General features: G+C 39.9%; 1 protein-coding gene across 6 annotated transcripts in view; it reads left to right on the forward strand.

The window, feature by feature from the left end:
• Window positions 1-811: 811 nt before the first annotated feature.
• Window positions 812-27,189, forward strand: part of OXR1 (oxidation resistance 1) — a 292,999-nt gene continuing 266,621 nt past the window's right edge. The window contains exon 1 of one of the 6 annotated variants that reach the window (XM_074886459.1): window positions 812-974. The gene's annotated coding sequence lies outside the window, so the exon portion shown is untranslated. Of the gene's footprint in view, window positions 975-1,517; window positions 1,626-27,189 lie in introns of those variants that run through there. The other 5 variants (XM_074886475.1, XM_074886465.1, XM_074886451.1 and 2 more) reach the window with 5 other exon arrangements.

Here is a 27,189-nt window from a genome sequence, read left to right on the forward strand (position 1 = left end):
TGTTTCTTAAAGTACTGCAGAAGAGTTACCTACACAATCTTGTCTAATAATCTATACCATTGTATGTCAGTTTGCGAGGGAAATTGCTTCCTTGCTCTCACTTTATTTGACATCACTGACAAGTAATGTTTCCTTTCCTGATTATACTCATCTACATGAGCTACTGAGCTTTTTTTCTGCAGTGGCTTTTGCTGAAGGATGTGTTACAGTTCAGATTAAGATAAACTTGCAGTGCTCTCCTGTCTGGTGAAATAAATTACTTTTGTAACATGGTAGTCCTGACTATACATAGTATTGTACGTGATGTCATCAGAGTAACAAGTTATCATTATGCAGGTGTTGCCTGATATTCTTTTATGAGTGAGAACTTATTTAGTGTTCATACTATAAAAATGTTTTTTGTGCAGCAGCAGTTTTCTATATCTGTAAAAGCAGAATTAGCAAACTACGAAGTCTTGCTAGGGTAATATAATTTTAGGCTTTGTAGTATGTTTATAAATCTAAAACAACGTGATGTTGTCATGTTTATTCTTACTGGTCTTTTAGGAAGGCGGGGAATGATAAGCCATGGCTTAAAATCCACATCAGAAACTCCCATTCACAAATACTTGGAGAGCTTTTTATTTCTAACAATTATCTACAGCTCTTAGGTTTGAAACACAGTAATGTCTGTGAAAGGAGAGTGTGATCGTGTGATTTCTTTTGCCATGCAGATCTTCCAGCCTAGAAAATCATATTTAGGGGGCTGTTCTGCAAGCCCTTTGCCTTGGACCTGTCACATTCTCTGCTCTGGGCTTCACTGGAGAGCTAGTGTGTGTCTCTCCCGAAGCCTCATCCACAAAACCTAACGCCTCAGAGCAGGACGGAGATGTCTCCTGAGAAATACTGCATGAAAACACCGCTTGGCATCCTCTCCCACACTTTCTAGACCTGATGACTGAAGCTGTCTCTTCACGGGGTGGTCCGGCCCTGAGGTAAATGGTCCGGCCCTGAGGTAAAAGGCCCGGCCCTGAGGTCCTCTGCCCGGCCCGGCGCTGGGGTGAGGGGCGGGCAGAGCCCGCCCGCCGCCCCACCAGACGCTCCCGCGAGCCGTGCCGGAGCCGCGCCGCGCCCGGTGCGCCCCTACTCGCCTTGGCGGGAGTCGCCGCAGAGGCGCGTACCGCAGGGCTCCCACTGCAAAGGCGCGGGCAGGACCCGGGCGCGGGCGGCGCGGGCAGCGCGGGCATCGCCGCGGTTTCGGTGCCTCTCCTCTGACAGGGCGGGGAGGGCCGGCGCGGCGGGAGGTCTCCCCCCGCCCGGGGCCGCGGGGAGCGAGGCCGCCTCTGCCCCTTTAAGCTCCAGCTGTTCTTTCCTGCGGCGCCTATTTTTAGCTCATCCTCTTGGTAGCATCCGGCTCTGCCCCCTATTCCTCCGTGCTCCCCCCCTTCCCCCCCGGTGGTAGGTTCCGCACGGCGGCGGCGGCGGGGGGACTGAGCATGTCCGGACCCGCTCGGCAGCGGCCGCCGCGCCGGGGCTGCGCTCGCGCGCCGCGCTCGCAGGGCGGGAAGGAGGGCGCGCGGCCGGGGGCCGCGTGAGGGAGGCGCGTGCCGCCGCTGCTCCGCGGCGCCCGCCGCCGCCGCCCGCAAGTAAGTTTCTCCGCGGGCGCGGAGCCGCCGGCCGCGGGGCCGGGCGGGCGGAGGGCGGGCAGGGGGTGCCTTGCTGCCGCCTCCCCGCGGCGGCGGCGGCGGCCCGAGGCAGGGGCTCGCGAGTTCGGCCACCCCCTGCCCCTGGGGGCTGGCGTCGGGCGGGACGCGCGGCGCCGCCGGCTGGCCCCTGCGCGCCCGGCCGCCTCGCTGCGCGCCCCGCGGCCGCCGCAACTTCTCGGCTGCCCGCGACCCGGCCCCGCCGCCCGGGGGGAGGGGGGTAGCGGCTCCCGCCGCCCCGGGGTCCTGCCGGCTCGGGCGCGGGCCGCGGCCTGCCGGCTCGGCTGGGCCACGTCGGGTCGGCGCTGCGCGGTCGGCGGCCGGTGCGCGCGTCTTCTCAGGTGCGTGTGGCGGCCCTGCGGCTGCCGCCAGCGGGAGGGGCGGCCCGGTCCGGCCCGGCCCGAGCGCGGTCCGCGGCTGCGAGCGGCGCAGGGAGAAGCGGGAGGCTGCGCGCAGCCTGCGAAGAGGGCGCGGTACGAAAATACCGGGCGGGTAGCCGCGCAGCCCGTGCATCGTCAGAATTAGCAAGGCTGCGGTGTCTAAGGGAGTTTCTGATTTAACAGATGGTACCGTAGGAAAGAAAGTGTTTGCTGCGAGAAACTGTAATGCCGCACGGTTTTGCTCCCTCGTGTGACCATTTTTAGTTTAGTAGGGGTGCAGTATTTTAACTTACCTGTCGGTAGCGAACAAATACCAAACTATGCCCCGGGGTTTTTTCCTCTGGAAATGGGATTTCGTTATTCATTCAAAACATGCTTATTCTGCTGTTGTTCCTTTCACACGTAAAGTCGATTTGAACACTATGTGTTACGGATATTAGGGAATGTAAAGTTCTTCACTTAATGTTGAAAGAAGCGTGATTTCGTTAATTTCTTTTCCTGTGCTCTGAAATGAGGAAAGGTTTTGGAAAGTGCTTCCCTATTCAGAGGAGGCTCATTGCTGTTTGCGAAGTGGCATTAAGGCAGCCATCTAATTAAAATGATAAATTAATAGGAGAAGGGGAATTCGAGGAGCTTTCTGTGAAACTGAAGGTCACTTACAAAAATTCTGCTGCTTAGCATGTCACTGGTGAAATAACTGGACTGGGTGAGGGCCGGAAAGGTGCTTTTGGTGGACAGTCTGTCTTAATTTTCATTAGACCATTCCAGTAGGAATTCCTAGTTTAATGACCTGACTTTTGACACTCTTGCAGGCATGATTATCTTTGCACATTGACTTAGATTTGGGGGTGTACTCAGAGATGAATATTCATACAAGCTTAATTGTCTACACGTTAAGCCTCTTCAGAATTTAGATGTATTTTAAAGTAGTTAAAGATCCAGAACTTGCCATCCCTACTATGTGTATTCTTGATTCCGTTCATTAGTGTTATTGCAGTGGAGACAGGAAGACTGCTTTGTGATTGTTTCTGTATCTCTGCAACTATTCCCCTCTCCCAAATAAAACACCCCCCCAAAAAATAACAATTGACTTGTGGGTTTCTGAAAGCCAGTCAGTGTGTGCGATTGGGATCTGACTTGTGCACGAATAAACTGCTGTCCTGTCAGTTCCATTTTTATGAGTATGCAATAATGGGGAAAAAAAATGAATTCTTAAGTAGATGCCTTTTGCCTGCTGCACAAGACCGTAAGAGAAGGCAGCAGGAAAGAACGGCTTGTGTTACCTGTGTTGACAGCGTAGTGAAAAATAAGGAGGGAAGTTTTTGTGTGTGGCAACTTGCCATTTTTCTCCTGTAATTAGATTTGAGCTGAAATAATACCAGGTATTTAAAAAACAGAATTGTTCAAAATATCAGAAGCATTCAAAGTCATTAGTGTAAAAAATGCCTTTCCTTATCCTCTTGGAGTAATAGTTTGTTTAATTATTTGTGTTGTGTTTTACTGTTATGACATTTTAATACTTATTATAGTTCCAGAGCTCATACAGATTTAATAGAATTATTTCAGCATCCTAACCAGATAAGCATTCTTTGATAGTCAAAGCATATGCTGATAGAGCATATAAGCATATCCTTAGAATATACGCTGTGATATAATTCCTGTAGAGTCTCAGTTGATTCTTCATTTCTTGTCCGGGTTTGAGCTTGACTTCTGGAAATGAGGAAATTATTTGAGTGGCAGTGAGTTACGTATTAATTGCTTGGGAATATCTGGTTAGCAACTGCAGCATTTGCACACGGTTATTTTTCCCTTCAGGCAGAAAAAAGTAACTCTAATCTTTCTCCATGCATGTCTTCCCTTGAAGACTTATTTCTCCATTATTTTCTTAATCTAAGGGAATATCTTCCATGTTTTTTCTTTTTAATAAAGAGTGTTGTCTTGCATTATAGGAAATCATATATATTCAATCCTCCAGGACTTCAGAAAATAACAGAACTGTGGAAAGAGATATAAAAATACTTTTTTTTTAAAGTTGAATTTAATTAAAAAAAAACAAAAACAAAACCAAAAGCGTATTAATAATGCCCTAGGAAATTTTCATAGGGAAGTGATTATTCTCTAAGGCTGACAGTTGAAGACAGTAGACTAGGACTGTCAGCATTACTTATCAGCTGTTAATTTGCAAGAAGGTCTCTTAGCATTTGTTTTTGTTGATGAGCTACTGTAACTTATTTCTCCTTCACCCCTTAGAGAGCTGCTATTGTTTCTTAAGTTAGTATAGCAAAAACATTAAAGTAACCATATTATTGAAACATATGGGAGGTGACAACCTTACAGAAGCAGTTGCTGCTGACAAACATGGTTGGGTGTCAGGTTAGCACAACGTTGCTACATGCTCATGAATAGGTTCACTTGGGAGATATTGATACTTTTGTTTAATAGAGCCATTTACTTAAATTTAGGATGGCTTCCTTGTATACTGCAGCAGATACTTGTTAAGGTAGGGTGTCTTTCTTTGGTGTGTGAATGTTGCAGGAGCAGTTTGGGGTAGGCAAAGAATTGCAGGTGTTCTGAAGATCTTGGGGAAGACCTTCGAGTGTTCGAAAAAGACACTGCTATCTTCATTTCATCGGTGGTGTTTTGTGCCAGGAGCAGATGCTCACGTGGTGTACTGCAGCAGTGAGCTGTAAATTACCCTTTTTATTCTAGCTTCTGCTCCTACCAGTTTTGCTGAAGATTAGACATAGATATGGAGAAGGTATCGCCTGAATATCTCATGATACGTTATGGATGTGTCGTACAGTTTCTAAGACAGAAAGTTGCTGGAAAAATCTTTCAGATTGTGCAGAGGCCTCTGTCACAGAGAGAGCTTATCTGTGGCTGCAGCAGTACAATTAGCAAGTTTCTCCTGTACTTAAGGTTACCGCCTATATCCCTTGATTACACACTGAAGCAAGTGATGACCTCCTGCTTTCTTATATTGCTCTAGCAAAACAGAGCTAGGAGTATTTGCTATTTTTTGTTATTCTACTGCCTGTAATAGGGTTTGGGGAGGAAGGAAAAATCGGAGAGAAGAGATAAGTAGGGAGGAAAATACATAAACCTGTGTTAATCTTCCACAGCTATCGTACTGAGAACTAATTGGAGTTTTGACTCCTTAACTTTTAAATGACACAAGGGGAAAAGACCGTTTGGCTTCACTTGGTGTTACTCCTCAGGAATACACTCAGGTAGCTTTATCATTCGATTACTGAGAAATCATACAGACGGAGGGGGGGGTTAGACATGGGAGGAAAGGAGGAGAGGACAGCTACCCACAAGCTGGTTGTGTGTCATAATGCGGTTCCCAGCAGAGTCCTGAACACAGTTTACAAACATGTCGTTTGTCACAAACCAAAGGATTGTACCTTCTCTGGGGCCAATGTAACATGTTGTCCACATAGCCCAGGGATGGTGACATGGGGGGAAAAGATGGGATTCTGAGCAGCAGGATAAAGTGTGCTGTGGTGTAATATGACAAGTGTATTTGTGTGAGTCCCTCCTTCAATAGCTTGAGGCCAGTCTCGTCTTTATTTTCCTTTTGATGGACCCAGTTCTCTTCGGGCTTGGACTGACAAGTCTAAGCACATTTATATATTTCTGGTAAGCTTTTATGACCCTTTTGTTCTGTATGATGGAGGTCCTGTCCTCACCCCCTACCCCCCCAAGATTAGGGGTGGCGTAACAAAGTACTTACTGAGTAATAGTTAATCAATACTGGAAGCCTGACCAACTGATTTGGAAAGGAGAGTTTAAACTTAAAACTTGTGAAGGAGCAAGGAGATTCCCCCAGCACAGCCATGGACATTATAAAACCAAAGGGTCGTGTGCAGTGACTTCCCATATAATAGAAACCGTCGGACTCTGTTGATTAAATTCTTGGTTGAATGAGACTTACCACTTAGAAAAAAATTTACTCCAATGTAAATGAAGAGTAACCCCCTCTTAACACTTGTGAATGCATCCAAATCCATTGCGATCTTTGCAGTTATTAATTAGTCTGTTTGCTATTAATAACTTATTTTTAGCTCGCTGTTGTTCTTATTCAACTTCCAGCTATCAGATCTGACTATCTGCCTATTCAAAAGCTACATATTGTCCGACATTTTTTTTCTATGAAAGTACATATAGATCAATGAAGACCTCTTGATAAGACTGAGCTCATCAAATCTTTTGCTGTTTATGTATTTTCAGTCCTGTTTAATTTTTGAGACTAGTTGGTTACTCTGTTTTCTGTCTCTTGGAAGTTATACCTACTGTGAAAAGCAAATGCTTTTCCTGAATGTGCATTAACTTCACACGCAAATAAAATTATTAGGGCAAAAAAAAGTCAGTGCCCTAGTAGGAGGGAGAGAACATAAACATTTCTTTAAGGGTGAAGTAGGTACAAGTTGTTTAATACTTTGCTAGGAAACCTGTCAGTGATCAACAGTGAAAGACAAATGAAAGAGGAGATTTTGAACACTCTTAAGCAGAGCTTATGCTGATGTTAGCAAAAGCTAAACCATTTTCTGTGGAAGATGGGAACTTCGTTGGTCAGTGAATAAGAGCTGTAGTCATCTAAGATCCACTGTTATAGTTTACACATTCTTCAGTAATCAATAACCAAAAAGTAACACTTTTGAGTCAGCCTGGGACATTCCTCTTGTATCCCTGTGAAGGTACAGTAGACATCTGTGCAATCACGGACATACAGTATTTCTTACTGAGCACATAAAGCAAAGCTGTAGCAGTTTTGTTTCAAACTCTGGATATCTCTGGAAGACAAAGTATTGCCTCTTGGTAGTGTAGGTACCTTGGTTGTTCAATGATACTATTTGTACACACTTTTTTGGAAGGTGTTCTCAGCCACTGGGACAGATTACTAGAAGCCATCTTGTCTGTCTTCAGTGGGTGATCTCACCCATTAAAACACCAAATTTGGAGGGGAAAAAAAAATGCTATGTGAACACATGGCATGGCTGCTTGATTGATATAGTTTTTCTTTTTAGACACTTTATGTATACAATGCCCATTCATTTCACTATGAACTTGAGTTGTGGCAACAGAGGAGAAGTCATCTGTCTCCTGTGCTCCTTTGTATAAAACTCTTTTGGGATGCATAGATGTGAAACAAATTCAAAGGTAAAACATAGTTCATGTAAGTACTCCTATAGGTAATAAGTATCTGGAAACCTTTATATAATATGACATGCACATAAAGATAAGACTTTGATACTATAGTCAGAACTTCTTTCTTCCCTAAGGCATAACACAACCAGATTCCATGGAGATACCTTCTAAAATAACAGCAAACACATTATTAGTTATTCCTTAATCTAACCATAGCTGTACAAAAGCTTAGTAATAAATCATCTTCATATTTCATAAATAATAGAACATACTAAAATGTTAGTATTTATAGTCACTGCAGTGAAATTGGATTCACTTGTGAGTCTCCTTTATAATTCCTTTGTGATTTTAAATTATTAATATGTTATATTTCAGAAATTGATATTTATATACTGTTGATGTAAACCTAATCTATCCAGTCATCTGAATCTCTGGCAGTTGAATTCCAAGTTGTCTTGTGCATTTTGTTGCACTGAAAGGCCAGGACATCCATGTTGTTGATACAAGCACATTCCAAGATGATTAATCAATGATTATCACAGCTTCTGTAGCTTCTGAAAAGAAGCTGTAACAGCTTTTAAATCCCCTTTAGAGAAGGAAACAGCTCTTATCCAGCACTACAAACAGCAATAGCAAGGAAAATGGATGCAATGGGAAACAAAATACATGTATTTCTTCTGGCTTTAATTCTCTTTTGGAATCTTATTGTTAGTCTCTGTGGGTTTTCAGTAATTTTCTCTGGGATTGTGACTACATCTTTCTTTCTTTTCTTTTTTCTTTTTCCTAGAGTCAGTATCAACACTAACTGCAGTGAAATGTTATGGCCACAGGACTAATGATAATTCATTAGTAGTCAGTCTCACTTCTGGATGAAACCTCAAGCCTCTTGTACTTTCTGCTTGAGTATTTTTCAAAGAATTACACTAATTTTAAGTGTGGACTTAAACCACTCATGGAAGTCCCAGTCATACCTTCCATTGCCATTAGGATATCGCTATGGCAAAAATAAACAAACTCCTTTTCATATGCAAACTGTCAAAAAAAAAATTTCACTAAGGTCTACCTCACCTGAAAGCTTATAAGCTGAGTTTATGCTCCACTGAGTAGTTTTACCTGAAACAGTGAATGACTTAGACACCTCTAGAATGGAAACAGTGGAATAGCTATGTGTAAGAAATTATAAGGCAAGTTTTGAAGTGGAACTAACATTTCTTAAAGCCTCGCTTGCTCGATTTTTCTGTTGGCTATTTCCCAGTGTCTGGTATGTTGTGTATCCCCACAGTGGAGCATGTGTGTATTCACTTGTTTTAGAGGCCTACACACAATCAACTGTTTTTACAGAATTAAAGTGTGTGTTTTATGTTTATCCTCAGATTAAACTGTTAATACAGATAATCAAATTTGAGGCTCTGAATATAAGATTTTTCTTGGGTGTCCCTGCCATAATAGCTGCTTTATGTACTTCCCACTGTAACCTTGCACTTAACTTTATCCTCAGACTGTACCTGAAGTTTTGGGTCTAAAGCAGTAGCAGTGTTTCTTCCCTGCATTGCATCTGAGAATCTACCTCCAGGCATGGCTTTTCATTCAAAGCATCCCTGTGTTCAGGAGTCCCAGAGGGCACAACTTGCTTTCAGCTGGGTGTGTGTACTCACATCTAAGATGCCAGTTTCAAGCAGGAGTTACCCAGCATTTGCTCTTTTCTGCAGTTCTTGTCTATGGCAGTGGTGATTGAAAAAAGTAATATTTTGGATATGTTGTTTGTGTTCTTAATGTCATTAAAGCTTTGAGGCACTGGGTAACCTTATGAGCAAGCATCCTGACTAAAATGCTAAAGCAAAAAGAGCTGTCCTTGGAGCTGTGTACCATGAGAGAGAAGGTCTTGGCTTTGGATCAGATTAGGACTTGGATGAGCTGCCTGGACGAAATCTTAGTGTTGGTTGGATGAGGTTGTCAGAGGGTGGTGGTGGGGGTGTGATGGGGCTGAGGGAAGATGAGAATGGCACTGGACAGCTGGGAAGACATGCAAGTAGTGGAGTCCTTGTCTTGTGACGGCTTTACAGACTCCAAAGGAATCCAGAGTTTCGAGTTCTTTCTGTCCTGTTGTAATTCAGGCAAGCCCATTGTTAAGGGTATTTCACCTCATTATTCTACTTCCTCACAACCCCTTAGATCTTCCTTTTATTTATTATTGTAAACTTGTATTTCTGACCCTTGTGGAACTTAAAATATTAGAGCTGAAGCTGCCTGGATATCAAAAGTAAATGAAGACTTTTCTGTTTAATTTCAGTCTCTATACTTCAAGTCTGTATCTGTAAAATGAAGATAATACTAGCTGCACAACATAGAATCACAGAATCATCTAGGTTGGAAAGGACCTTGAAGATCATCTAGTCCAACCGTTAAACATAGTGTGATATGAGAAGATAAGTTTGTTCATGTTGGTGAAATACTCTAATACTGTAGTGATGATCACCTTGGAGAGGCTCATGAGGAAATTAATACTTCTGGCATCCTAGCAGAGCTAAGTAGAGTACCATAAGGCTATGGACTGAAGAAGTCTGGTCAGACTAGATGCTGGATACCTTAACTGCTTACTCAGTAAATGGTGTCCTTCCTCTTCTCCAAGTGTTGAAGCAATCTTGGTGGAAAGAAACACTATGTGAATACATAGCTGTACAAAGCTGTTTACGCATCTTCTTTGAGAATATTGTTCAGACAGTTGGTGACTTGTGGTTCTTAACTTTGTGAAAGTAGCAGCCACAGTATATGAGGGGTTGGTACCTACTGAAGTCCTCATCAAACTGCAACCAGCCTTCTAAATTAGGATGTCTTTGAAGGGGAGAAAAGCTCCTTGTAGTGGTAATGTGACCATGGCAGAAGAGATCTGTGTAACAGTCCTCATAATCATGGCTACGTATAAATAGTGGAGAGTAGGTAAATACAGACAGGAGCAAGTGACACAGAATTAAGGTGGAAGTGGTCTTGATTTTGGTGAATGTGATATATTTCCTTTAGGGAGTGTAAGGAAAAGTGACTTTATGCATCAAAATTATGTTACTTGTTTGCTGGAAGACTAATACATATGTAGATTGTATCTAACAGCATTAGCAATGGTCTGTAAAATGGGTGAACCTAGTGATGGTGGCAGCAGATAGAGTTACTCAGGTGGAGTAGCTGCATGGCTGGATGGAGCTTGCAGTGTTTGGAAGGAGAGTGATGCGGTGATGAAATGCAATCAGAGACTATCTGCATATCTAGTTTGGCACAGTGAACACCAAACTGTCTCACTGCAGTTCTGCCACCATCTCCTAATGTTGCTCTTAGCCAGTGTTGCAGTAAGTTTTGAGCGAGGCTTAGGTCATACCTAGAGATAAGGCTTGACCTCACTGAAGCTGTGAAGGGGAGATACTGCAAATACACAGTCGTGTTGAGAAATACCGAGAAAAGATACTCTTACTTCCCCATATGTATTTTCCCCAAATTCCTCTACCTTCTGTTTTCCCCAGTTTTCAGGATCCTATGTAAGAGACATGTCCTAAAACTGTAGCACAGGCAGAATGCAAACTTATTACTGCTCTTTCCAATGCCTTTTTATGCCCTCAGTCACTTCTAAACACTTTTGTTTTTCAGGTGTACCCAAAGGCAGAGATTTTGTAAGATGATGTGACAATGGGCAGTAGAAATGAATTCCCCAAAGGAAGAACCACATGTCATCCCGTGTGACCTCCTTTGGGGAACATAAGAGACCATGCGTTGGAACCCATGGGGCTTTCTTCAGCTGAAATAAATGAAATCTTGAGGAAATCTGAAAGTTGGCATTGACAGGGAAGAAATTGTTCCATCTCCATGAAACATGCAAAGGATCTCTGTCTTCTCTTCTTATAATAACTGCTAATTGCTTTTTTCTTTCTAATTCTCCTTCCCAGTTATTTTAATTACAACTCACTATGGCAAAAATACCTGTCTCTTGCTGTCTGAGTGAATTCAAGAAGAATTATAATTTAAAAAAAGATTTTTTTAAAAACAATTCATTTATTTATTCCACTTCATTGTAATACCCAATCATGTTGTAGGCCAGTTTTCTGTTTTTAGTTTTCCAAGTGCATGCTTTTATGTAAACCAGTAGATCTTTAGATAATAGGAGGAATTGGCTTTAAATAACTTCCTATGACAAGCACAGTAGCTCTCTTCTACAAAGGTCTGTAAATATTTTCAAGGTGAATTAATTCATGTTTGCCAAAATGAGCCAGATTTATATCTGTGTGAGGGCAAAAGCAATCACCAATGTGCTTTAATGCATATGAGTTAAGTCACTTCATGTAAGTGCATGATTATTAGAAGAATTTTAAAGAATAGTCTGGAAAAAAAGTAAAGATAGTGGCTTTTTGATGGGTAAATTAATATAAATTGTGCCAATCTACAAAAATACAGACTGAGATGGTGTGAAGCTGGTATAAGCAGCTTGTAGTTTTCCAGATGCTTGTACCTGACATTTTATACCACAGTGCTTACACAGTGGCACCACGCAAATTTCAGTGCATCAAGCATTCAGTTTCCATGCTAGGATTAAATTACTCAAGTTTGTTTGTTTGGAGTTCTGGACAGTTGCAATTTAAACCACTAGTGTTTTGTCATGTGTCCTTGTTTAGAAACATTCCTATTCAATTTAATAAAAATTGAATTGTGATAAATTAATGATTATGACCATCTCTGAACTGCAGCACATCTGAAGTCTGCAAATTTGTTTATGCTTAAGATACATGTGACCAATTAACTTGAAGGACAGTCTTATTACATTGTCCAGTCTCTTCTTGGTGCATTGATAACCATACCTTTCTAGCTGGTAAAGAAAGATAAAATGATAGTATTTTTTCCAGAGAAACCAAACTAATCATCCACTTCTCAATCTTGGGTGAGAAATGAAACATTATTCCTGAAGGACTTCAAACTGTAAACCTCTAAGATGCTTTCTCCAAACACACAGCTATTGAGCTGTGCAAGAGCACTTAGGAGGAACACAAGAAAGTCTTCATTTGGCTGGTAGTTCATCATAGACTACTATTGTATTATAATTCCTTAGCATGTGACATTTAGATAAAGTTCCTGTTCTTTTTTTTTTTAACTGTAATCTTTTGTGTTACTGTGTTTTGATACTGTCTTAACTAGGCTCCTGATGTTGGAAGAGAAGATACTCTTATAGAGCCATAAGATGTATACATTACTTTGCATGGACAAAAAGTTTGACTCTGTGCAAATGAGCATTTGAATTTATACAATACAATAATGAGTTCGTTTAATTGTAAGAGGGCATGGCTCCTAATTATGAATCACAACAAAGGATCTGAGGTGATCATTTGGCTCAATTTCTCCCCCCAGCCCCAACTAAATCACCTAGCCTGCCTCTACATACTTTGATTTTCTTGAATATTTAGTCATTATGGGTAGTTTTAACATTGCTAATAGGTCACGCTAATTCTTACACTTTTTTTGTAAAAAATAAGTGGCGCAAAAATGTATGTGAGACCACTAGGAGAATGCTTTAAAAATTGTAGTAATCTGTGAGCCCAGTCACATAAAGCATGACATGGTTGGTTAAAGGTGAGCTACAAGAACAACATTTAATTTCAAGCTTAAATTAAGGTATTAACTAATAGGGTTTGGGACAGGAGATTACAGAGACTGTGCCTTAGTCTGTTAGAGTACTACTACCTTGAAGTCCATGCCTAAGCTTGTGGTTTTTTCCTCCTTGCACAAGTTACCTGTATTTGAAAGTTCTAGTTCTAATCCTTTCCTACTAACAGATGCTAACGTTGGAAGTCTTTACTATGAATTTATGACCTAAACCCGATAAAACTGCACAGAACAGTACTTCCTTGTTGAACCAAAGAAATTTAATCCTTCCCGTAAAGAGCTACTACAGCAAGGTCTAGAGTCTACAACAAAGCTGTGTGAGACAGACTTTGACTGACTGATTTTATTTTTGCATATGGAAGATGCTGGATAATTTTCCCTTAATCAGCTCTACAAATCAACAGGTGGTGAAAGATAGGTTCTTCCCATGTGTTAGTGAAGGGTCAGATAGTGTATTGCTAACAGCTTTGAGCCATGTGTGGAAAATATTCCTACCTTCTGTTCATCAATAGGGAAGCAAACATTACATGTTTATATTTAATAAAATTAAGTCCATATGTGTTTTTTGTCCTCTACCTTCTGGCTAATTGGTAATGTGAAGCTAAGCTGCCACGGACTGGACATGCATGCTACTGAGAGTATGAATTTGTATTTTTTTCTTAATCGGTTTTAAAAGCACATAAGACTTTTTCTGGTGCAGCACCACTGATTTTTGTCATATTTTTTACATGTGCCTGGTACCTAAACGCTGTTCACCGCAATGGAGGGAGTAAGTGCAAAGGTATTGCTGTGGGTGGAGCAGTCAGAGGACACTGTAAGAGAGAACTGGCTTTCTGATTCAAATCCTTGAGTACTTTAATTGCAGGATAGATAGGAACAAATGCCTTGTGATTGTTCTTTGCAGGGTGTCAAGCCAGATGTGGGGAGAAAAATAACTTGCATAAATTAAGTTTTTATACAGTAGTATTTTGTGTTGCTACTTTGTTTTGCAAATTTCAAGTAGCTCTCCTGTGCTTGCCGGTAAGATAAACAGATTACAGGAACAGAGCAAAAAAGCCCTTCATTCTCTTCCAATTAATTTAATTCCTGCTAAAATCCTGTTTGTGTTTGGAAAGGAATAACCTTGAAACATTGCAGTTCACAGTTCAAATCTTTTGGTTGATATTGACTCATGTACTGAGTGATCCAAATAAAAATAATGAGTAGACAGTAGAATCTTTAGTTGTTGAATTGTTCATTATCTTTCTAAGGTATTCATTTTTTCACTTCCCTATATTTGTTATATGAAGGATAAATTCAGTATTGTGGAGACAGTAACATTTCCCATTCCATGGTCATAGTTCTTAATGCTGTCAGCACAGTAATTTTTATAGATGCTCTGCATAATGTATCAGCATGGGCCAGATTTTCCTCTGTGACTCAGAAGCTGTTGTAATTATACTGGTGCAAGCAACTGCGTCTCTTGCTTATGAGGCTGTGCTAGTGGTAGTGAGTTTTCTATATGAATGGAGAATTTGTAAGCCTGCACCAACATTATATAAATAACCTCTGACAAGTGTTGAAATTTTATTTCAATTATGTGATAGTGTTCTGTTTCTGTCAGAGGCCTCTGTTGTTCTCAAGCGTCCCCAAACGTGCCTGCATTCACAGTGTGCTAAAGGTAATTTGTGCCCTCATATATTCTATTTGGATAGTGGTGAAGTTGTCATTTTGGTAAGAACATACTCTGTCACTCCTCTTATGCCCTGAATTGCATTGCAGGTGCCACAGTTGACTATTGCTGGAAAAGATGCCTAATGCAGACAGTCTGAGATTATGTGGAAACTGCTTGTAAAGGTCATGGTGTAACACCTGAAACAGAATAGAGGGAACTGTTTATGCACAAATATAGGAAGCCTGAATTGTTCATCAGATGATGGTGAAAAAATAGTGTGTGCATCCTGCCAGGCAGAAAACCAAGTGACTGTAGCTGTAGTTCAACAAGACAGTATAGGTTTTTAAAAAACATAGGCGTGGGGTTAATTATTACACTGCGTCAATTTTACCTGAATTAAGAGAAAGCAAGCGGTATGATTTTACATGAACGGGATGCACAAAGCCAGACTCTGAGTATTTGAGAAGCACAAGTGTGTCAGAATTGCCTGTTTCTTGTGTGCTGCCTCTACCTTTTGGGATGATGATGTTCTCCGGTTCTGTGTGGAGATCACAGCTAAGAAGGGTAATAAGATAAGCCCCTTCTGGCTAAAAAAAGAACAGCTTGAGGACAAAGCATGTGTAGGTTCTCCTTTGGACTTCCACCTGGAACTGCAAGAGTACATAAAAACTCCTTTCCTCCTCGGCTAATGAGAGCTATCTAGGGGGTTCCCATACTGGTCACCTCCTATTTTAACCTGCTGAGAATAGACCCATAAAGGAGGCAGGTTTCTGACATTCATTCAGTGATCTGTCAAAAAGTTTTTTACCAAAGTGAAAGAAAGAGATGATCTCTTCTAGTTTGGAATGAATAATTAAGGATTTTTAAGCTGCTATTTAAGTGGAAATGGACAAGTAGGAAATAAGTGATGTCTTCGTTCAATCCTGATTTTAATTCTACTCTTGTAATTCTAAAAATCAGACTTCTAAACAGTGGACTGAACGTCCAGTGTTATTTTAGTAGCACTTGAGCAAGCAGCACTGTTATTATTGATATCATTATATATAGACTTTAATAAGAAAAAATAAGGAATTACTTAATCTTTTTGATGTTTTTCATATAGAAGTACAGTTATTTTAATTTCTATACTAATACTGACTTGCAGAAAAAATAGTTAGAAAATTAAGAAGCAACTAAATACATGTTTCTAAGGAAAAAAGTTAGGAAAAATGCTAAACCAATTCTAAGTTTTAATTAGAAAAAGATTAACTGTATAATTGACTTTATTATCCAAGGCATAATTAGGTCCAATTTTGTTCTGTATTGTAGTTGAAACGTCCCATGTGAGGATTTATAAACCTTAAAACTCTGCAAATGGAGACTTGACTACAGGCACCATATGTTTCACTTCTGTCTTGTTGATTTTAGGGTATTATCAACACTCACAAATAGACAATCCCAGATCCATCTTAAAATTGAAGTATTTGCCATTTTCATGATGTTTTCCCATGAGGTTTCTCTCTCTGAGATGTGTCTTTTCAATTACCATTTGCTGTCATTCAGCACTTCTTGCACTTTAATTTTATAATGCAAATGCCTCCAAATCCATCAGAGTTTATTTCAGTCCCTTCTTTGTTTCCATGCTGGTTTTAGTCCCCAGTAGTTTTTAAGGATTTCTCAAAAAACATGATCAGTATAGTGAGGTTCAGAAAGCAATAGCAAGAGTCCATAATTTCAAATTTTTCTGAAATATCAAAAGAATAGACCATTTTTCTTTTGAATTTTTAGCGGAATTAAAGCTTCACTGGATAGAAACTAGGGCTTTAAGAAAATTTAAGTATCATGACAAATTATCTTCAAAATAAGAAAACTCTAGTATTGGTAGCATCCATAGTGATAAAAGCAAAGCGTAATGGCTTAAGGGTGTGTGTGGTGCTTCTAGCTCCTGTCTTGTGCCTAAATATATAATTGGCCAGAAAACAAAGAAAACAAAAGAAATATCACAATAGAAGATTCATATTTTTTGTAGCCAATTGCTAAGGCCAAAGCAGTATAGAGTGTCTGTGCTGATACTTTTTTGCAGTTACAGATCTTGGGGATGAAGCTGTTCCTAAGTGGAATTGAATTCAGTCATTGTTACGCTTGGTTTTCTACAGTGCTAAATTCCTACTGATTTTTGGAAGTTCAAAAATACTTTGACCTTTACTGAAGCCAGTAAGAGCTGTGTTGTGTTTAGGACTGTGCAAATCAGACAGAAAGTTGCACAATATACACAAGGCCTAATCCCTCAAGGCTCCATCATTTGATTGCTGTATTAGCTACCTAGTAGCTAAATTAAACCTCTGGTCTTGAATTGCCTTATGAAGGTTTCTGTCTATTTGTCTTTCTATCCATGGATAAGAAGTAGCTACTTGACATACTACCTTATTTTCTTAAAATCAGCCTTTGCAAATACTTTCAGTGTCTTAATTTTTCAGTCTAAGTTTGAAAATGGCAACTTCTGTTTACATGTTTTGTAAGTGGCAGTACAGGTAACTCAGTTCTATCACTGTAACTTATTTTTTGTTTATGTACATGTTATAGGAAAATGAAAAGCAAGGAATCATTCTTAGGGGTTTGGCTACAAAATTGGTAGATGATAAAAGTATGCTAACAAGCTGAGCATTTCTCCAATGAGGCATTTTATATTGATCCTTTTTGAATCGATGCGGCCTGCTTTTGAATTTTTCCAGTTGTGTTTGTAAATTTCCTGAGTTCCATAATGTGAATCTCATGCCTCCCTTTTGAAAGTGCTGTAGTTCTTACTCAATTGCTTCCTTGTCAGTGTGGTTCATATTTTCTCTACAATATCTCTCATTTGACAAAGTAAACCTGCATGCTGTTTCATTACTGAACTGGTGAATTTTAATTGGCTTTACAGTTTAATTTCTTCTTGAGAGGGACTTTATGACATCAGTTTTATGAGTCAAGAGGTTACCTTCTGTGAAATCGGTCTGCTTTTTCTCTTTGAGTGAAACAAATTTCTATGTACAGGATAAGTGCTGTACTGATTTTTATAGCCTTTTGTTAGGAAGTTTGGTAGGTGTTGTCTTGATCCAGCTATGGCCTTGTGATACCACATTTTCTTAGGAGTTCTGTAGTCTGTTTTTCAGTGAATGGGCTGATGTTACTATCTTGAGTCATTTGCCATACCACCGCCTTCCAAGTGCTCAGGATGAAGAATGTTTTAGGAGGAGCAAGTATTTAAGGTGGTTAGTGCAGCCTTAAGTGTTCTGTTCATCTCTGCTTCTTCCTCTGTTCAGATTTGAGTGGGTATAATTTTGGCTGCAAGATTTTGTGCTACTTGTTATTCATTAAGTTGAAAACTCCATCTGGAGAAGGTATTAATCCAAAATGTTATTCTGGTGCAGCTTGTTTTGAAGTTACTTGTTTTGAAGTGGGACTGATTTGACCAGTGGTGTGTTAAATAAAGAGTGACTTTGGAAATCTTTTTTAGTATATTTAGATATGACCATATACTTTCAGAGTGTTTCATGTGCTATTTGATATATGCTGTGTCTTGAGAATGTCTGTGACTTTGGTACTTTCTCAAACATGTTTATCTTCGGTGGATTCATCTGTTTTCTTAACATTTTTTTCTTTCATAAGGTCTAATAAAAAAAATTGCTTTGACCTAGATTTCTTGCAAATTCTTCAGATGCTATTGCACATACTATTTGCAAATTATAGTTTAATATGAATGGGAAAGAATCAGTTTTATTTTTTTAAATTGCAGTTTAACTTGTCAGGTGAAGTATTGTCATACTTCCATATGCAGAGTTTGAAAGTAGGTAAGTTAGAGTCAGCCTTCTGTGAGCAATTTTTTCCAATATTTAAAATCCTGTCATATAGCGGAGGATCAGTGTGAAGTATTCTTGGAGGGAATAGTTTCTTCTGCTATTGCTAGATTAGTCTTGAGACCTTGTCTCTAATTAACAAAAAAAGCCCAACAGCATAATTTCATGTGGGGGACAAAACTAGGGAAAAATGCGTGGCTGAGATAAGGCAAAAAGAGAAGCTCCTCAGCAGCATCTTAGGGACAGTTTCATAATTTGCAGTTTTTCATTTTAGATCTTATTTTTGTTGTAAACTGTTTAGAAAAAAGAATAGGGTAAGATTATTTTTGCAGAAAGAATGACCTCTTATCTCTAGCCTTTCTCTGCATTTGGCTGCTGCAAAATACAATAGTGAGGTCATAGGCATATAGAAGTGCGTAAAAATATAGTAGTTATAAAGATAAACCTAATGAGAGACAAAATCTGATACTCAGTTGACTGACTTGTCCTCTTTACTCCCAGTCTTACGGGAGATGATCCAGTGTGCTCCTGCTGTGCATTTTTTGTTTTCTGGAGTTTGTCCACCCCGCCTTTGGGAGATTGTAATTTCTGGCAGGGATGCCTGCTAGCAGGGGCCTTGGGGAGAAGATGTGGACCCAGAGCATGCTTCTGCCACCATGGCTGCAGATTGCATGCAGGTACCGTTGCTTGCCATCTGGGCCATTTTGCTCTCCTGTAGCTCATATTTCTAAATGTATCTAAAGCCAAGGACCATATGTGGGGTTTTTTTCCTATATATTTTTTTTTTTTTTTCCCCCTTGCCCCTTTGGGACAAGGTAGGGAATGTGTGTGTTCATAAACCAGCATGACTTGAACAATGCTGGTTTGCATTCTGTAACCCAGGGGTAGACTAAGGGCTTAGAAATCAGTAATTAACATTTACTTTATTAAAATCCAAAATGTGTAAACTAACTTTTTTCTCAAGTTCGGTTTATGTATAGATATTGTGTTCCATTTCTATCATCATCATCCCCCTTAATTTTAATCTTAGTGAGAGGAAGGATGACAGTTCTATAAACCATATTCGAAGCTGTGAAAGACAGCATTAACTGCAAAACAGGGTTCTTGATGGAAGCAGATATGCTTCTAAATAGTAGTTACTGCTTCCCAAAAGGGCAAGCCCACTGCAATACCATACGGTAGGGTGACAGACAGGGCAATCCAGGCAATCTGCTTGTCCCACTACAATTTGCTACATATATTTAGTTCTGAGGCACTTAAAATGAAAATCACCATAAAACCCCTTAAGTGGGGTATGTGCCCCACTAAATTTAAGCATTTAAACATGGGAGTTCAGTTCAGTTCATTCATTGCTGGACGAAGGGGTTTTAATTCTGGTTTGCATACATACATGTGCTGCAGGTTATTGATAAAATACATTAACTGTCTTTTCAACCTTTTGAAATCGATTTTGCCAACACATGAGATTGCAGTTCATATACGTGGTTAGATGAGTTGTGATTTCTATATAGTTTGTTTGACAATATTGTACACATTTTACTGTAAATTCAGGAAATAGAGAGCTCTTACTGAAATTTACAGTGTTGAAAACAGGGAGCTGTTTGTATTCTTTGGACATGACGTTCTTTAGCTGTGTCAGGATGACAAACAGAAACTCCATGTTAATCTGATTTAGTAAGGAGCTTTCAGGATCGCAAGTTAGCAGATTCATAATCTGACTGTTTGTAAACATACAGCTGTTGACCTTGTTCATTGGGGATGTGCTTCATCAGTATAGCTTTAGAAGAGCATAGTACATTTTCTCCATTACCTAAATTGCACAAATAAAAATGTTAGCCAGATCTTTCTGCCATATATTTCTCAAATAACTGCATTATCTCATAGCTGAAGACCTAGTGCTGTTTTTTTGTTCTTATGCAATGCTTTTAATCCTCGGTGATCAACATCCTTTAAGAATTGGAGCATCCAGTTTTTCACTCCTATTATTTTTAGGGGTAAACAGTACACATGCACTTGTGCTGCTTAGAAATCACTGTGTGAAATAAATTGATTATTAACAAGCTGTATTTAAAGGTTCCCCTGCTGGACCTGTTGTCTCTTTCTATTAATTTCTATTTTTGTTTATATCATGCAAAACAATTTGTGTGCATCATTTAGCTGGCTAAGAAAATATGAACACCAAACTCTTAGATTCTACCTCTTTAAAGTGCTGAATGTTAATTGGGTTTCTCATTAGAAACTGTCTTGTGAGGCAATATGACTACAGTATAATTGCTTTAAAGCAAAACATCTGCAAGACTGAAGCAACATCAGGTAAGTTTGTTGTCTAATAAAGTACTTAAATATTAATAATTTTAATTCTTTTCTACATGCCACAGGAATATTTTTCAGTCTGATGGCTTGCATCTTCCATTTCTCACACAGAAAGCACCAAACAGAAGTTGCTTAGTGGGAATATCTGAGACTTCTCATCCTCAGAAGTTTGCTTGCATGCATTTTTCTGAGATTAAGCCGACCAAAAAAGTGACAGGTTTGGTATAATACAGTTCCCATTTTTTCAAGAAAATAGGGCCAGATTTCACAGACTACATCTTTTTGCATTTTCCTGGACCTAATTTTATGCCCTGTCAATCCTGTCTGTACTTGCGTCAGCAGTGCTTCAGTCTGTCAGTGCAGTGATGGTATTCCTGTTGCATTTTGCGCAGGAAGTTGGGTACCTGGAGGGCTTTTCATATTTCATGCCCATTCAGGGTATTGGCACTTGATCTGTGTATGGTAGCTGCAGAGCGAGAGTGTAATGGTGACCATGGATGTAACTACTGCTCTGTAGCAACTCATTTTCCTTTTACAGGACCTTTTCACCTCATGATTTGAAAATGTCAAATCCAGAAACAAGTAGGTAGTCAGTGTGCATTATTCAGAAGCACTGGCTGCAGTCAATTCCCACCACTAATAAAGGAGTAATCCATTTACACTTGCTTTTTTTAAACCAAAAGTATACCTGAAGCTGAACAAATGGCAGATGACTAGGTAACCTCTTTATCTGAACAGATTTTAATTGATTTTATATTCATTGATTTGTGGCATCTCCCAAAGTCTTTCAGGAGCTGCTGTATTTCTTTACACTTTATAGACTCCTGTGTCTTGTTAAAGAAAAAAGACTAGGCCCTGATGTTGGGGAGCATTTCCTGACTGCAGAGGTGGCATGCAGCACATCATGTCCTGGCATATTGCTTCTTGCAATTAGTGGACAGATGCTCTGTAAAGCATAATTGAGTAGCTCTATAGGAAACTGAAGCATCTGTCTCCCACCTACTTGCTGTCTTGGCTTCATGCCTCTCGCATTCCTGACAGCAGTGTAGCCTTGCTTCACTAGAAGAGCTGACTGGGACTTCTAGACGTGAAACCATCGAAGAAGTATTTTGGATCTTGCCTTCAGGTGTTATAGTCCTTCACTGAATCTGTCCTTACTCAGTGTGGTAGAATGCCAACTGCTGATATTTTAATTCATGCTGAATAACAACTGAGTCCATTGAAGTGAGTGGAACTACTTAAAAAATCAGGAGCAAATCTGTAAACTTGAGTTTCAAAATCTGATTTAAGGTATTGCGAAAGAGATTTAATGAGAAGTAGGAAAACAACCATCTTGCAAACCGCTACCTTTGTTGCACACACATGTGTGTACACACATACACACACACAGAGTACCTTAGCGTCTCTGATGGAAAATTGCAGTCAGTTCCAATTTGACTTAACATACTCTACTGCTGCCCACTATTCATAGAAAAGCTTTGGATCTGAATGACCCATTTTTCTGTATGCAATTGTTGGCTGTAAACCTTTTCCTTGTCTTTTTTTCTCAATTAACGCTAATGACTATGCTTGACTCTAGTTCAGATTATCCAGCCGTTTTACTTATTTAAAATAGAAATTCAGTGACAGTGATGATTGATCTGCCTATCATATAAGGAACTGGGAAGCAGTTTGCAATATGTTAAAGATGTAGGTGTTTCCTGGGTATATCCAGTTTCTGTTTTGGGGAAATAAGATGTCATAAATGGCAGAGTTCAGGAGAGAACTGTAGAAGAGCAGTAAGCAAGTAATGACCAAATGAAAAACACATAATGGAAAGAAACTTCTTTTGGTTCCCTGAACATGATACAGAATGAAAAATGTTTACCAGTGTTCAGGACTAAAAGGAGAACTAAGTCATTCTACCTTTCTTTCCTTTTGCTGCCACGGTAAACGCTTCTAACAAGCTCTCTCTAAAACAGAGTTTTGTGGTTTTAGGCATTATCTTGCACATCATCATGGTACTACTGTCGCAGATGAAAGTATTGACACGGTAATGATTTAGCAGGAAGTCTAGATTTGTTAATAACTAACAGCTATTTATCATTACAAAATAATTCAGAAATGTTGAAAGAAAGAAAAGCGACTTATTTACAGATTCTAAAATGACAAGATTCACACTAACTTACTTAATGGTACCTTAATTTATACATATATAACGTGCACATACACAAAATGTACAAACACACACACAGAAACAAAAGGATTTGGATCCAGTAGAATAAGTACGTACCCACACACCAATAAACCGAGAAAGAACAGGTGAAAGAGAAGCTAGCTCAAAGGAAAATTTCCCTCTCGAGTTTAGAGCAAATACTCCCAATGCCTTGGCATTCCTCAACGGGCAATAATTGAGACTCGAGCGGGTGGACTTCGCCCTGGCCTTCCGTCAGCTCTGGCAGCAGACGACACCTTAAGGGTTTGGTACCTGAGAGGCGTCCCAGCTCAGGGGAGGTGCTGGTCACAGGCCCGCTGCGATCCAGGAGAGCTCAAAGGGTGTCCCTGGTGGTCGCAGTTTATAGGGTCCAAGATAATTGACTTTTGTCAGATACCATCTGGTGCCTTCCAGCAGTTGCACAAGAACTTCATGACTGTGCAACTCTGTTATTGTTCCCATTTGACCATATCCCAGGCACAGGTGTGCCAGGCCATTAGGAGATGATGGGGCGTTTTAACTGTTTCAGAGCAATTGGGAGGGGCAGGAGCCAGGCTCCCCTTACTGTTATCGGTCCTTATCTCCACAGATTGGTGTATAGCTCGGGGGGATGTGGGTGGAATCACAGCTAGCAACAAGCAGCCCAACAAGGAGGGGCGGGGAGGGGTAAGAATTGCACCACTGAAACTACATGCTGCCTTCCCTACTGAGAAACTATTATGGCATGGTGGACAATAAAGGCTGCACACTGTGATGAACGTTGGCTACCCAAGGGTAATGACATCCTTCCTGACTTCACTTCTTAGCTGCTGACTGTGCCTCCCAGGAGACCTACATAAAAGATCTTAATAATAAATTGATCTTCAGTTTTGTTACTTATTCTTAGCTGGTGAAATAAATAAAAAAATATTTAAAAAATTATAAGTGTTACACTTTACTGTTCTGTACAAAGTAACCAACTAACACAATTCATTTTGCTAACAGGGAAGAAGAAACTGCAAGTTAGGATGAGTAGAGGAAAAAATGTTTATTTATTCTTCTGTACACAGCTTGGTGATTTATTTTTTTATTTCCCATGGCTTCAAAAAATGTATTTTAGCATCTGACTTGTGTATGGTTGCTCCAAGCTGCTCATAGATTGAAGCTGATCTAGACTTCTTATTGATCAGACTTTGATTTCTTCTGTCAGGCAAAATAAACCCAAGAATGCTGTATTTAGCTTCTTGTAGGAATGTTCTTTTCATGTATTTAGGTAATTGCAGTAGTAGTTTTATCAGTTCTTGATGAATTTGGAATTTCAAAGTATTTCTAAAAGTAAATTTGTTTCTATTTTAGTTGTCTGATGCTTGATTTTTATTTATTTTACATTTAGTTTTTGGTTTGCTGTTTTTCCTGGTGCCTTGAAAACTGTGACACAAACTGTAGCATTCTGATTATAAAGATTTTGCAAAGTTCTTTTGCTGTTGTTGCTTTCTCTAGTATTCAAATTCTGTTTTTTTAATTTTTTTTTTTCTTACAAGAAGAATACTGCTGCAACATTGTCTCTCTCATCAGAATGGAAATCGAGGGTGGAGAAATCTTAGGGTCAATTTAATTATCCTACAGCAATATTTTCCTGATCTTTGGCACTGATGTGCTAGGTTTTTGTTACAACAAAGCTATGCTACAGTTTTGCCTGCTCCCATCTTCTGGGTTGTTTCTGAATCTTTCAGATTCTACTGTGCAACAGACATACTTAATTCCTGAGGGTGTTTAAAGCAAGCAGGATGGCGTGTTGATGGCTTGTGTCCTTCTCACAAAACACATAGTTAAGACTAACTTTATTGAAGTTGCAGGCTCTTACAGGATAGTGGCTGCATGCCGTTGTCAAAAGAGAACATTCCTGTATCTAGAACCTGGAAAAAGTGATGTCTTCCAAAGATTCTTAAATAGTTGTAATAAACTTTGATTTAGAATAGTGTGCGGTAAGGTCAAGAAAGAGATTCATGAACAGTTTCACCTGTGCACACTGAGTAATTGTCTAAACTTTCTAATTAGATTTGCCAGGATTTGCAGGTTGCCTGCATTGTTGCCAGGTATTCTTGCTTGCTGAAGACTACCGAATCTCTACAAATGGAATTTACTGGGCCTAGCTCCCTGTTTTGCTGATCAGGGATATCAATTAAACTCAGACACCAGAGTGAAAAGAGCAGGCGTATTTTACTAGAAATAACTAAATAATATAACAGAATAATACAGAAAACATACAGTAAGAAAAGACAGAACAGTGCACTTAAACAAATAGGAAAATACAGGGTAATGCATCAAATCATTACTGCCAGAGAGGGAGAATAGTGATTAAGAAAGATACATCACCACTTGCATACGTTACCATCATCCAGATCCGCAGTCGCTGGGGAGCCCCGGTCACAGCGAGGATTTGGAGAGCCTTTCCCTGCAAGTGGGAAATCCTACGCGGTGCGTCCATCCGTAGGTGAGGCTTCCAAAGTCGCTGTGAGCGGGCCCAGCCTTATATACCTAAAAATCAGTAAGCCAGAATAGCTGACACCTTTGTTTTAAGCGGAAATGTCTGGTTTTCATCTCACGTTAGGTTCCCCCCAGAGCCTGGCCAGGGCTTAAGGGAGAAGCTAAGGGAGTTTCCCTGCTTATCTAGTTAATTTATGAGCAAGGTCACAAGGCCAGACAACTGTTTCTGTGGCCTTGTTATCTTGCTCACACATAAAGAAATATAAGGATACATTCAGGATAGACATGTTTTATGATGTTTAAGCTACATCTTCTATGCATATTTCACTAATGACTGCACACTGGGTTAGCAGTTTCAGTTCAGGGCCTGTTGCTCAGGCTTCAGTATTCCCACCTTTTACATCAGAACAGTTGGTTTGCTATAACTTAGTATAATACCTATTAGCACAATGGTTATCAGTTATAAAATGTACAGGATTCATCTATAGGTCAACTCTGGCTTGGGCTTATTGTCCAAGCCTTAGCACTTCACTCCCAGTCTGTTTTTTTTTTCACTTTTTTAAGAGATACTCTCAACTGAGTCCTTTGAAGCTGTCTCCCCAGATGCATGTGACCCACTCCAGGAGATTGTACCCCGAATTCACTAGCTTTATCTATATTCATAACCATCTCTTGTCAGTTTCCCATATTACCCAAAATAAAGGCTTATTTTGGTTGCAAAACCTGAAATACCTGCATTATCCTTGACAAGAATTATTTTTCAGTGGTTCTGGTAGCTGTCATAATGAGTCCCAAGGATGTGCCAGAGCCAATAGATATGAGGGTCTGACCTCTTGTGATACCCTCCCCCTGAAAAACATCCTAGAAAAACGAAGTTGCAGATCATGTATTTGAAGCTAGTTTGGCAGCCAGTGACCTGGTCTTCAGTAGGGCTAGCTAGCATCTGGGCAGCCCTCTCCAAAATCCTGCAGAATAATAATCTGTATTTGGCATACCTGGAAGCCAGAGGAATGTCTTCCAAGCTGGTGTGCTGTGATTGGGATTCATGGTTACCAGTACTTGAGAAAACGCAAGCCTATGACTAATGACTCATGCAAAGAAGGTGTAACTTGAGAGATTTAAATAGGTGCCTCTCAGTGTATCCATTCTAAAATATTTTGAGAGGAATGATTTTTTACATGGATTTGAGGCAAGGAAGAGCTTACCAAAGAGAAACATTAAATAAATAAGATGAAGTTTAAAGCTTATGATTTCTTCTCCTGAAAATTTGTATTTCATTGTTGATAATGTACCCTTCTGTCACAGTTAAGATTTTGAGAGCTAAACTGAAGATAAGCACATAGTAATCTAGTTTTGCTATTTTGTTTCCTCTTACACAGAAGCACACTAGTGAGCTCCAAAAACCCAAACTCCAATAGAATGACAATAGGGAAAAGGAAAAAAAAAGGAAAAAGAGGGGGCGGGCGACAGTTGTTCATTCTTATGACACAGGGCAAAGGCAGTACTCACAGATATTATTATAACTCAGGACTATGAGTATTCTGCTTACCCATGTGTTTGATTTAACAAGTAATAAGGCATCTCAGTAAGCCTGATTTGCCTAGTACTTTCTTGGAGATTTTATTATTCCTTTACAAAATAAAGTTTCTGAGTCTCCAGCAGATCACTGCACTCTGACATTTTACACAATGCAGTACCAATGCATGTTATATTTCTCTGTACCTACAGGCAACATGTTGGTATGAACTTTAGATATGGTCATTTGCATCTCAGAGGAAAATCTTTGATTCTGGATATCCCTTGGTTATTTCTACTGGACATCCAAATAACAGCATGTACTGCAGATAGTACTGTGCATGTTTGTAGTAGTAACCTATGGATCCCATGATTGACCCTTCAT

Source organism: Strix uralensis, chromosome 1 (assembly GCF_047716275.1).
Source record: "Strix uralensis isolate ZFMK-TIS-50842 chromosome 1, bStrUra1, whole genome shotgun sequence".
NCBI lineage: Eukaryota > Metazoa > Chordata > Aves > Strigiformes > Strigidae > Strix > Strix uralensis.